General features: G+C 48.7%; 1 protein-coding gene across 8 annotated transcripts in view; it reads right to left on the reverse strand.

The window, feature by feature from the left end:
• ARAP1 (ArfGAP with RhoGAP domain, ankyrin repeat and PH domain 1) overlaps positions 1 to 12,141 on the reverse strand; it is a 68,258-nt gene that overhangs the window by 43,172 nt on the left and 12,945 nt on the right. The window contains exons 1-2 of one of the 8 annotated variants that reach the window (XM_023209520.1): positions 11,369 to 11,465; positions 4,905 to 4,987 (exon numbers count right to left, since the gene is read on the reverse strand). The exons of 3 other annotated variants lie outside the window; for them this stretch is intronic. The gene's annotated coding sequence lies outside the window, so the exon portion shown is untranslated. Of the gene's footprint in view, positions 1 to 4,904; positions 4,988 to 11,368; positions 11,468 to 12,141 lie in introns of those variants that run through there. 4 more of the 8 variants (XM_023209516.1, XM_023209523.2, XM_023209517.1 and 1 more) reach the window with 4 other exon arrangements.

Genomic DNA, 12,141 nt, shown 5'->3' on the forward strand with positions numbered 1-12,141 from the left:
AAGAGAAGGTGACCAGAAGAGATGATTAGCAGATCAAAGGGAAAAGTCATCTGATCATCTCCACAGACACTAAAGAGCCATATGATAAAACTCAATATCTAGCTTACTTAAACAAAAATCTTACTAAAACAGAAATAAACTGATACCTTCTTAAATGAGAAAAGGATATCCATTTTACTGTTGTTATTATTATTCCTCACATTGCCCTGAAAGATCTGGACAACAAAAATAAACAAGAGGCATTAAAATCAGAAAGGAAGAGATAAACTATCCATGTGTTGCCAATAATATGAGTGTTGAGTTGGAAAGCCCAAGAAGCTCAACTGAGAAACTGTAACAACCAGTAAAGACTTTAGTAAGATAGTTGGGTTCAAAATCAATATAACAGACTGGCCGGGCATGCCTGTAATCCTAGCACTTTGGGAGGCCAAGGCGGGTGGATTGCCTGAGCTCAGGAGTTTGAGACCAGCCTGGGCAATACAGTGAAACCCCATCTCTACTAAAATACAAAAAATTAGCCAGGTGTGGTGGCAGGCGCTTATAGTCCCAGCTACTCAGGAGGCTGAGGCAGGAGAACTGCTTGAACCCAGGAGGCAAAGGTTGCCATGAGCCGAGATCATGCCACTGCACCCCAGCCTGGGCAACATAGCAAGTCTCTGTCTCCAAAACAAAACAAACCAAAACAAAAAACAAACAAAATTAACATAACAGAAATCAACATTTATAGGCAATAAACAGGTAGAAATCAGGATGAAAGACTCCATTTACAAGAGCATCACAAAATAGAAAACACCAAGAATAAACTTCCGAGTGTTACTGAGGGACAAAAAGAAGACCTGGACAAATGGCAGAGCATAGTAAATTCTGGATAGAAGACAACATAAAGAGATTAATGATGTCTAAGTTACTTTATAAATGTACACAATCCAATTAAATATGTACACATAATTTTTTTTGAAGCTAAACAAGCTGATTTAAAAGTTCATATGGAGCCGGGCGCGGTGGCTCAAGCCTGTAATCCCAGCACTTTGGGAGGCCGAGACGGGCGGATCACGAGGTCAGGAGATCGAGACCCTCCTGGCTAACACGGTGAAACCCCGTCTCTACTAAAAATACAAAAAATTAGCCGGGCGAGGTGGTGGGCGCCTGTGGTCCCAGCCACTCGGGAGGTTGAGGCAGGAGAATGGCGTGAACCCAGGAGGCAGAGGTTGCGGTGAGCTGAGATCCGGCCACTGCACTCTAGCCTGGGCGACAGAGCAAGACTCCGTCTCAAAAAAAAAAAAAAAAAAAAAAAAAAAGTTCATATGGAAAAATAAACAAGCAGGAAGAGTCAGGAAAATTCTGGAAGCAGGCGTGGAGGGCAGGGAGGGTAAACAGTAGGAGTCAACCTCCCCACATGTTAAAACATATTATAAAGCCATAATGATTAAAACAGTATATGGTTACAGTGCGTGAACAGAACAATTAAACAGAACAGAAAGTTCAAAAGTAAACCCCAATACATATACAAATTTAGGGTACACTAAAAGTAGCCTCTCAAACTTGTGGGGAAACAAGCAGTTATTAAGTTGCTGGGACAGCTGTAGAGCGCTCTCAAAAAAAACTAATGTGGATCCCTATCTCACACTTTACAACAAGAAAAATTACAGCTGGATCAAAGATTTCAGTATTTTAAAAAACCATGGCCAGGTGAGGTGGCTCACACCTATAATCCCAGCACTTAGGGATGCTGAGGCAGGCAGATCCCCTGAGAGCAGGAGTTTGACCAGCTTGGCCAACATGGCAAACCCTCGTCTCTACTAAATACAAAAAAAATTAGCAGGGCGTGGTGGCAAACACCTGTAATCTCATCTACTGAGGAGGCTAAGGCAGAAGAATCACTCCAACCCAGGAGTGGAGGCTGCAGGGGGCCGAGATCACTGCGCTCCAGCCTGGGCAACAGAGAGAGACTCTATTTCAGAAAAAAAATAAAAAATAAAAAATGAAAGGATTGACAAAACCATCTTAGGGCTGAGAATGGTGGCTCATGCCTGTAATCCCAAAACTTTGGGAGGCTAAAGCAAGAGTACTGCTTGAGGCCAAGAGTTTAAGACCAGCCTGGGCAACACAGAAAGACTCTGTCTCTACAAAAAAAAAAAAAAAAACCTGAAAATTAGCCAGTCGTGCCCTTGTGGTCTCAGCTACTTGCAAAGATGAGGTGGGAGAATTGTTTGAGCCTAGGAGTTCGAGGCTACAGTGAGCTATGATCACACCACTGCACACCACTGCACTCCACCCTGGGCAACAGAGCGACACTGTCTCTAAAAAAAAATAATAATAATTAAAAAATAATAATTTCAGAGAGTCAAAAGCCTTTTGAAAATGAAACAAATCCAGAAGGCACACAGAAAAGACTGAAATATTCAACTCTACAAAAATCAAGCACTCTTGCATGGTAAAAAGCACCATAAGCAAAGCCAAGAGCTGAACAACAAACTAGGGGATATCTGCCACTCATATTCCACACAAAGGGCTCATTTTCCTCAAAGCTGAAAAGCATGCAGAAATAAGAAACGGATCAATCATCTAACAGAAAAATGGGCAAAGAGTATGAATGAAAAAATTTACAGAAAGGAAAATATAAATGGCTCTTAAATATCTGAATTAACCTCCCCCACACTAGGAAATATGGATGTAAAATATTCTGAAATACTGCTTTCTACCTATCAGACTGTCAAAGAGTAATAAAGTTGGAAAATACAGGCACTGGTAATGGGGTAGGGCATCCCTTCCCTGGCCGTGGAATGCCTCTAGGCGTGAAAGCCCTAAGAGATGCGGATGTCTGGGCTGGGCGCGGTGGCTCACACCTGTAATCCCAACACTTGAGGTCAGGAATTTGAGACCAGCCTGGTCAACATGGTAAAACCTCATCTCTACTAAAAATACAAAAAGTTAGCCGGGCATGGTGGCAGACACCTGTAATCCCAGCTACTCGGGAGTCTGAGGCGCAGGAGAATCGCTTGAACTCAGGATGTGGAGGTTGCAGTGAGCCGAGATTGCACCATTGCACTCCAGCCTGGGTGGCAGAGACTTTGTCCCCCCCGCAAAAAAAAAAAAAAAAAAAAAAAAGAGATGCAGATGGTTGACCCAGTCACCCATAGGCACTTAGCCTGCACTTTTACTGGCACCCGCCAGAATTGACATATATAGAAGGTTACTGGCTGCAGTGCCTCTGTTTAATAGCAAAAGAATGGAAATAACCAAAATGGCCACCAATGGGAGACTGGTTAACTAAATTATGGTATAGTTGTGCAAAAGAACACTGAGCGGCCATAAGAATGAGGAAACTCCCTACATATTGGCATGGGATGATCTACAAGATACACTGTTAAACGAGTAAAGAAAAGTGCAGAACAGTTTGTATAACATTCTCTCTCTGTGGAAAAAAAAACAAGGGAGAGCATGGAGCAGTGTGCAGCTACCGGTAAGTGAACAAAGCATCTCTGAAAAGACACATGGGGGCAAGGTGACAACAGTTACCAGCTTCCTCCTAGGAAGAAAACTAAGGCCTGAAGGGACAGGAGGGAACAGTGGAAGATCCAGAGTTCATAGGGCCTGAAGTTCATGGAGCCTGAAGCTTACACAATTTAGGTGCCCTATGATATGGTTTGGATGTTTGTCCCCTCCACATTTCATGTTGAAATGTGACCCCCAATGTTGGAGATGGACCTAGTGGGAGGTGTTTGGGGTCACGGGGACAGATCCCTCATGAATAGCTTGGTGCCCTCCCCACAGTAACAAGTGAGTTCTCACTCTATTTGTTCACATAAGAGCTAGCTGGTTAAAAGAGACCGGCTTCTCTCTTGCTCCCTCTCTCGCCATGTGACATGCCTGCTCCTGCTTCACTTTCTGCCCTGACTAAAAGCTCCCTGAGGCCTCACCAGAAGCTGAGCAGATGCTGGTACCATGCTTGTACAGCCTGCAGAGCCATGAGCCAAATAAACCTCTTTTCTTTATAAATTACTCAGGGTATTCCTTGATTGAAATGCAAAACAGACTAACACACTCTCCTTAAGAGCATCTCACTTTTGCAAAATTCACAACAACACATGACCACATGCACACACTGTTTACATCCTGGAAGGAGCCCTGCACCTCAAACTCCAGCTTCCCTGGAAATCCACCTCTGAGGAGAGGGAGACTTTTCACTTCAACAATATAAAGATGTCAGTTCCTCCAGGGTTAAGCTAAAACTTTAACACCATCCTAACTAAAATTACCAACTGGAATTTGTTGAGACCAGCAGATTCTAAAGTTCATATAAAATGATATTAAAGATGTGTTAAGTGGAAAAGCAAGATGCAGAACAATGTTACGTAAACATCTTGGTTAAAGACAAAGAAAAAATATACATGTTATATATATACATGCAAATATAAACACAGAAAACTGTACGGATATATATGACTGAGTTTGGGGAGGGGAATTGACAGCTGGGAAGACAGGGGACACTATACCCTTCTGTATCTTTTTAATTTTGTATCATTTTCCAAAAACTAAATAAAAATTAAAAGGGAATGTGATAACCATGAATAGAGCCTGAGAATGAGAAAGGGAACAAAACTTGCCAGGCAGGGAGGGGAATCCAATGAGGAGAAAACATACACACAGACCCTCAAAATCCAGCCTGCTGGCCCCTGCCTTGTCCCTTTGTCCCATACCCCCTCCCCGTTCCAAGGTTCCAAGGCCTGCTGGAAGGCTCGTAGAAAGCTCTTTGGGCCTCACCCTCTGCCTCTCAAGCTCAGTTCTCAAAACGGAAAATGGGCTATCAGGTGTCAGCCTCCTTCAAGCCTCCCCCCACCTCAATGTTAAGGCCTAGCATGCCACAGCCAGCCCTGTTCCCACCACTCCATCTCCTGACTCACCAGCTGGGCTGCCAAGGACGCCTGGGTCCTCCCAGAGACAGCAGCTATTCTGAAGGGCTCCTCATCTTGGCCTGAGGCAGAAGCTGCAAGGACAGGGGTGGAGGAGAAAGCCCATGAGGCAAGGCCACTGTGAGATGCCAGAGAAGGAGAGGGGAAGAGGGAGAGGGACAGGGAAAATGAAAGAAGAAATGGGCACCAGGCACAGTAGCTCACGCCTATAATCCCAGCACTTTGGGAGGCTAAGGTAGGTGAATTCCTTGGGTCTATGAGTTCAAGACCAGCCTGGGCAACATAAGGAGACCCCATCTGTATGACAAAAATACAAAAATTAGCCAGGTATGGTAGTGTGTGCCTGTAGTCCCAGGAACTCAGGAGGCTGAGGTGGGAGAATCACTTGAGCCCAGGAGGTGGAGGCTGCAGTGAGCTGTAATTGAGTCACTGCATGCCAGCCTGGGTGACACAGCCAGACCCTGACTCAAAAAAAAAAAAAGAAAAGAAAAGAAAAAAGAGATGGGGAAGAGGTGGAAGAAGAGGAAGAGAAGGAAGAGGGAAGAGGAAAGGATTCAGGGAACCTCCTGTTCACAGAAGCTGGCAACAGAAGTCAGACCAGAGGAAGGCCTTCCTGGAGGGGGAAGGCAGACAGACAGGCCTGTCCAGATGTGGGGGTCGCACAGCTGGTAAAGAGGAGTCAGGACTTCCCTACTCTCTGGCCCCGCAAGACCAGTGCTAGGATGTGTATAGGGGCAGACTGTGGAAGGGACAGCCCCAGGAAGGGTGAGGAAGGGACAATGCAGCCCCACGACTAAACAGGTCTCCCTGACACAGAGCCTGTCAGGAGAGGTGGGGGACCTTAGAGGACCCAGAGACACAGGACCCTCTCCATTAAGCCTGGGGACCATGAAGTGGCCTAAGGGAACAAGTGGGATAACTGAGTCAGGGGCATGAGACCCCAGGGCCCTGCCCCTAAACATGTAGGGGAGGTTGAGGAAAACAGACCAAAAGGGGATGCTTCCAGGCAGAAGGAGAAAGAATAGGATACCCCTAGGCAGGCCACCACCCTTGCTATGCAGATGGCCAGGGCTCTGTGGGGCTAGTGACCAGTGGGGTGGCATGGACAGGTCTCCCTCCCCAGGGCCTAGAGCAGTCAGGTCTGCCAACACTAGGGTTAACTTCAAAACTGCTATGCTCTGCATAATGGCTTCAGCAGGTATTCATGAACATTTTACATCTTACAATCACATAAACAGGTATTTATCTTAAGTAAACTCCATGATTATCACTTCCTAGGACAGGGCTAAAACAGGTATATATTTTTTAAGTATTTTGTTTTATTTATTTTGAGACAGAGTCTCACTCTGTCGCCCTAGGCGGAGTGCAGTAGCGCAATCTTGGCTCACTGCAGCCTCCACCTTCCAAATTCAAGCACGATTCTCCTGCCTCAGCCTCCCGAGTAGCTGGGACTACAGGTGCGCACCACCATGCCCAGCTAATTTTTGTATTTTCAGTAGAGACACGGCTTTGCCACATTGGCCAGGCTGGTCTTGAACTCCTGACCTCAAGTGATCCACCCACCTCAGCCACCCCAACTGCTAGAATTACAGGTGTGAGCCACTGCACCCAGCCTTATTTTACTTTTGAGACAGGGTCTTGCTCTGTTGCTCAGGCTGGAGTGTAGTAGTGCAATCATAGCTTACTGCAATCTCCAACTCCCAGGCTCAAGCAATCTTCCTGCCTCAGCCTCCCAAGTAGCTGGAACTACACGTACATGCCACAGTGCCCAACTAATTGTGTTATTTTGTGTAAAGACAGGGTCTCGTTATGTTGCCCAGGCTGGTCTCAAACTCCTGGTCTCAAGCAATCCTCCCACTTTGACCTCCCAAAGTGCTAAGATTATAGGCATAAGCCACTGCACCTAGCCCAAAAGTGAGTATTTAAAAAACAACCTTTAAGTAGCTAGCACTTCAGATGAAAGCGTTGGCAAAAATGGCAGTGCTACTCAAACGACAAATTTAAAACAAGAAAAGGAGACCACATAAACAGTGCTTACTGCATGCCAGGTATCCAAGCACTTTATATTAACTCATTAAAGCCTCACAGCAGCCCTGGGAAGTACATATGATTGCTATCCCTGTTTAAAGATGAAGAAACTGAGATAAAGGGAGGTTAAATAACTTTTCAAAGCCACACACCTAAAAAGGAGGCAGTATGAATATAGTCTAGCCCTGTGCTGTCCAATAGCAGCCAGCAGTAGCCACATATGGCTGTTGGACATTTGAAATGTGGTCCCTGGAATATGATGTGCTAGATTTTGAACACAGTGGATTTTGAAGACTAAGCACCAAAAAAAAAAAAAAAAAAAAAGAATGCAAAATATCTCAGTGATTTCCCTATTGTTTACATGATGAAATATATTATTAACATTAATTTCACTTGGACAGTTAAAATTGCATTGTGGCTTACACTCTATTCATACTGGAGTCTGTAGCTCTCAACTTTTTTTTTTTAGACAGGGTCTTGCTCTGTCACCCAGGCTGGAGTGCAGTGGCACAATCTCTGCTCACTGCAACCTCTGCCTCTTAGGCCCGAGCAATTCTCCCACCTCAGCTTCCCAAGTACCTGGGACTACAGGCTTGCGCCACCACGCCCGGCTAATTTTTCCATTTTTTTTTTGTAGAGATGGGGTTTTGCCATGTTGCCCGGGCTGGTCTTGAGCTCCTGGGCTCAAGTGATCTACCCGCCTCCGCCTCCCAAAGTGCTGGGATTACAGGTGTGAGCCACCAGCCTGGCCATCAACTCTTAACCACTCTTCACGGCCTCTCAAAACACAAACTGAGGGCCGGGCGCAGGCTCATGACTGTAATCCCAGCACTTTGGGAGGCCGAGGCGAGTGGATCACTTGAGGTCAGGAGTTTGAGACCAGCCTGACCAACATGGTGAAATCCCGTCTCTACTAAAAATACAAAAAATTAGCTGGGCATGCTGGCGGGTGCCTGTAAGCCCAGCTACTCAGGAAGCTGAAGCAGGAGAATCGCTTGAACCTGAAACGCAGAGGTTGCAGTGAGCCGAGATCACGCCATTGCGTTCCAGCCTGGGTGACAGAGTGAGACTCCGGCTCAAAAACGAAACAAAACAAACAAACAAAAAAACCTGAGCACCTGCTATATATAGGCCAGACACTGTGCTAAGGGTTTAACACAGATTGATAGATGATGGTCCCAACCACCCCCACTGGAATGACAAGGTCTGGGAAACAGGAAACTACTTCTCTCCCTGAGAAAAGCCTGGCTCCCTACTGGGCCTCTCTCAAGTTCCTATTCCTGCACTAAGGGCATCTGGCTAAGATCAAAAGACACGGTGACTCGGCACTGATACCCCTTTGGAACAGCCCTGTTCAAGGCACTGCAAGCATGAACCAGACCTCAGACCTGGACTGGCCCTCCAGGAATCTCAGGCTGAAAGGGATCAGATACCATCATCCAGTGAAAACAGCCTAGGGGGCCCTCAACCAGGCTGGGGTCAGGGAAAGCTTCCTGGAGAAAGCAGCAAATTGAAAAAAGAAGTTCAGAGCAGTGCCCTGCTAAGCCACACTGCAGCCTGAGGCAAAGACAGAATCATCAGTACTGGTCCTCTTTTTATTTAAAATGTTAAATGTTTTATATTTTGCTCATCATGGATTTTTGGCATTAATTTTTATTTTTAAATGGCATTAAATATTATATACCTCAATTACTGACCTTTTTTAAATAAATAGTTATTGCTTTTAAATTTTAGGTATCTTTTGTTTTTTTTTTGAGACAGGGAGGGTCTCGCTTTGTTGCCCAGGCTGGAGTGCAGTGGCATGATCATGGCTCACTGCAGCCTCAACCTCCTGGGCTCAAGTGATCCTCCCACCTCCCCCTCCCCAGTAGCGGGGACCACAGGATCTCGTGACCAAACCCAGCTAATTACTGAGTTTTTTGGTAGCCCCTCAAATTCTGCAACAGAGGCAAGTGCCTCACTTGCTCTACCCTAATCCAAGTCCTAGTTTGGAGGTTTAAGCCCCTCAGCTGCTATGACACATCACTGAGTCCTCACCCTCAGGAAGGCAGGGACCTGGCAGAGGGGAGAGTCATCCTGTTGCGACAGCACAGCCAAGAGCTGAGGGATTTCCCTCCTCTCCACCTCAAGGGGCCAGTCAGGCCTCAGCACCCCCACACCCCCATCCTGACTCTCCTTCTCTCTCATGTCCCTCCAGCGTCTCTCTGCTGTGCCAACTACGGTCCCACCCCCATTCAAAGCCTTTCCATGGTTCCCAGTGCCTTCAAGCACTCCTTGGTCGTCATTCAACTTCGTCCAGTTCTGATGTTTACAGATGAAGAAACAAACACCCACAGGGAGGAAGTGACTTGCTCAAGTTGTCAGTGACACCCCAACCCCCAGCCAGGCTGGGCTGGCCCTGTCCACGACTTCCTCCATGTCACTTCTCACACTAGGCACTGGCCTGGCAAAGAGGGAGCCCCCGAAACTGTCGGCTGACAATGAATGAGTAAACCACATCCTCCCATCTTCAGGTGGCTCCAGGCCACCTCCTCCAAAAAGTCCACCCTGACTGCCCCCTCAAGCTCCTAGTCCTCTAAGGCTGAGCCCCACATCTTGGCACTGCTTCTGCTCTCTCTTTGGTTGCTCATTTTGTGGGGGTCCACCTCCACCCAATCCCCCAAGTATCTTGGAGTATCCTGAGAGTCCATACTCCTTCTTATCTCCTCTGCCATCCACAGTGGTACCCAGGACCTGGCTGGACTCACAGGTGCACTCAGTCCCAGTCCAGAGGTAAGGGTTGCCTGGAATCTCTAATCCTTGCCAGCCAGTCCTTCACGTCTGGCTTGAGTCCCTCTTGCTGGAACCAACACTTTTGCCCTTCTGTTCTCTACCTACCATTTCAACCCCCAGGTCAGAGTTCAAATCTCATCACCCCTTCTCTGTCCCAGCCCAGCAACTCCCTAATATTTCTACCCACTACTGACTAGTGACTTGTTTCACCAGCCCAGCAAGAAGATGACCCAGAGCCTTAGCCAAAGACAGGCATCCTCCAGCTTCCTTCTTTCCCTAAATGCACACCATTTGGCAACCATGTGCCCAGCCCCTGGTAGATTTTCTCCATCTCATTTGCTTTTTTTTTTTTTTGAAACAGGGTCACTCTGTCACCCAGGCTGGAGTGCAGTGGTGTGATCTCAGCTCACTGCAACCTCAGCCTCCTGGGCTCAAGTGATCTTCCTACCTCAGCCTCTCCAGAGTAGCTGGGACTACAGGCACATGCACCATTCCTGGCTAATATTTATTTGTACTTTTTGTAGAGATGGGGTTTTGCCACATTGCCCAGGCTGGTCTCAAACTCCTGAGTTCATGCGAGCTTCCCCTCTTGGCCTCCCAAAGTGCTGGAAGTACAGGCGTGAGTCACTGCACCCGGCCCCTCATTCGTTCTTATAACAACCCTAAGGACTGGGATTCTTCTTCATGTCATGGAAGCTGTGTGAGGTGGAAGCTCACCAGGTCACCTGCTGTAGCTCACGGTGCCTTCAGAGGATGTGACTGCTTCTGTCTGGTGAAGTAAGGGAGGCTTCTAGAAGGAACCCCTGACTTGGGCCTTGAAGGATAAGTAGGAGGTAGTCAGGTAGAAGCCATTCCAGGCAAAGGGGACTGGGTGTGCGAGGCCCAGGGACAGAAAAGGACCTGGTGAATTTGGCGACAGGAGATGTCAGTGGGGTAGGAACAGAAGATGTTTGGAGGGGCTCAATGGCTGGCCCTCGGTCACCTGCAGTCTGCTGACTGTGTGGGTGTGGCCCTCTCTTGAGGCCTCCCTGAGCCTGTTTTGCATTCTGATTTGCATGAGTCAGCCCTGGATGAGGGCAGCCTTAAAGGCCCTAACCATTTCCACACCCAGCTCTGGAGTCCTCTTGGCCAAGTTGCCTCCCCTGATTGCATCCTCTCAGCTCCCCTTCGCACAGGGCTCTGCCCTGGGTTCAAGGAAAGACCTAGCCCTATGGGGAGCCAGGAGGGGAGGAAGGCAGGCTAGGGGTCCTGACTGAGGCCTCAGCTTGTGCACCACCACCTCCCTTATACAGCCTCATCCTCTACCCTAGGCCCAGCTGTCCCAGCAGAGGCAGGCAGGGCAGGGACCCCAGCATCCAGACCTCAGGAAACTCCTCGGAGCTCCCCAACAGGAACCAAGAACATACACAGCCAGCTCTGGCCAGGTCTGGGTCTACAAACCACACCCCACCGGTACCACAAATGCACACCTCACACTACCTCAAGGGCCACACATCTCCCAGGGCCACACGCACCTACCACCCCACCCAATGACCACACCTCAGATCTGCCCTTCTCCACCACACAGCTCCCCACCAGCAATTCAACCGTGTGCAACGACCCCACAGCCCAGAACTCCACCCTCAGCCCTCCCTAGCCCAGGCACCAGGTGATACCTCTGCGTAGGGCCCCTTCGCTCTGCTGCCCTCCTGGGCCTTCTCCAGGCTCCGCTCACTCAGGCAAGAGTCTTAGAGACACTTCCGTAGATATGAGGAACTAGTGGGGGCTGGGTTCCCAGCCCAGTGGGTGCAGAAGTGGCCCCCACGCCCCTGCAGAAGCCACCTCCCTCCAGCCCTGCCAGGAAAGGCAGCAGGTACAGCCTTCAAGTGGGCAAGCTGACTGATCCCTGGGCCAAGCAGCCTACTTTCCATCTCTTGGGGACTGGCGGCCACCATATAACAGTCCCAGGAAGGCACATTGGGGCCTCCTGTCCCACCCCAGGCCACATCTCTGCCCTATAACTCTCCCTGGCACCAGGAGATTCCTGTCCTGGCCCATGTGTGGTGTGGCCTGTCTTCTGGGGTCTCTGCAGTGCTGGTGGCTGATGGGGAGCAGCCCCTCAGGGCAGTGAGGACTGAGTGGGACCCCAGGGCCCGGGGGAATGAAGAGCTGCCTCAGCTAGCTGGTAGGGAGTTGGGGGTCTATCAGCAACGTCCCTGGGCTCCAGGCCTGGGTCCCCTCCCCACCTAAGATGCAAGACAACTCTGGTTCCAGTCCTGGCTCCACCATGTCTTGTCTGAAGCCCTGGGCAAGTCAAATCACGTTCTGAGCTTCAGTTTCCCCTCCACAAAGTAGAGCTGTCACCCCCTGCCTCCTAGAGCCTGGCACCCAGATGACCATGACACGCCACCGCGTGTGTACTGGAGGTCAGCTTGCTCGTCTGCTCACT

This window comes from Piliocolobus tephrosceles, chromosome 13, assembly GCF_002776525.5.
Source record: "Piliocolobus tephrosceles isolate RC106 chromosome 13, ASM277652v3, whole genome shotgun sequence".
Lineage (NCBI taxonomy): Eukaryota > Metazoa > Chordata > Mammalia > Primates > Cercopithecidae > Piliocolobus > Piliocolobus tephrosceles.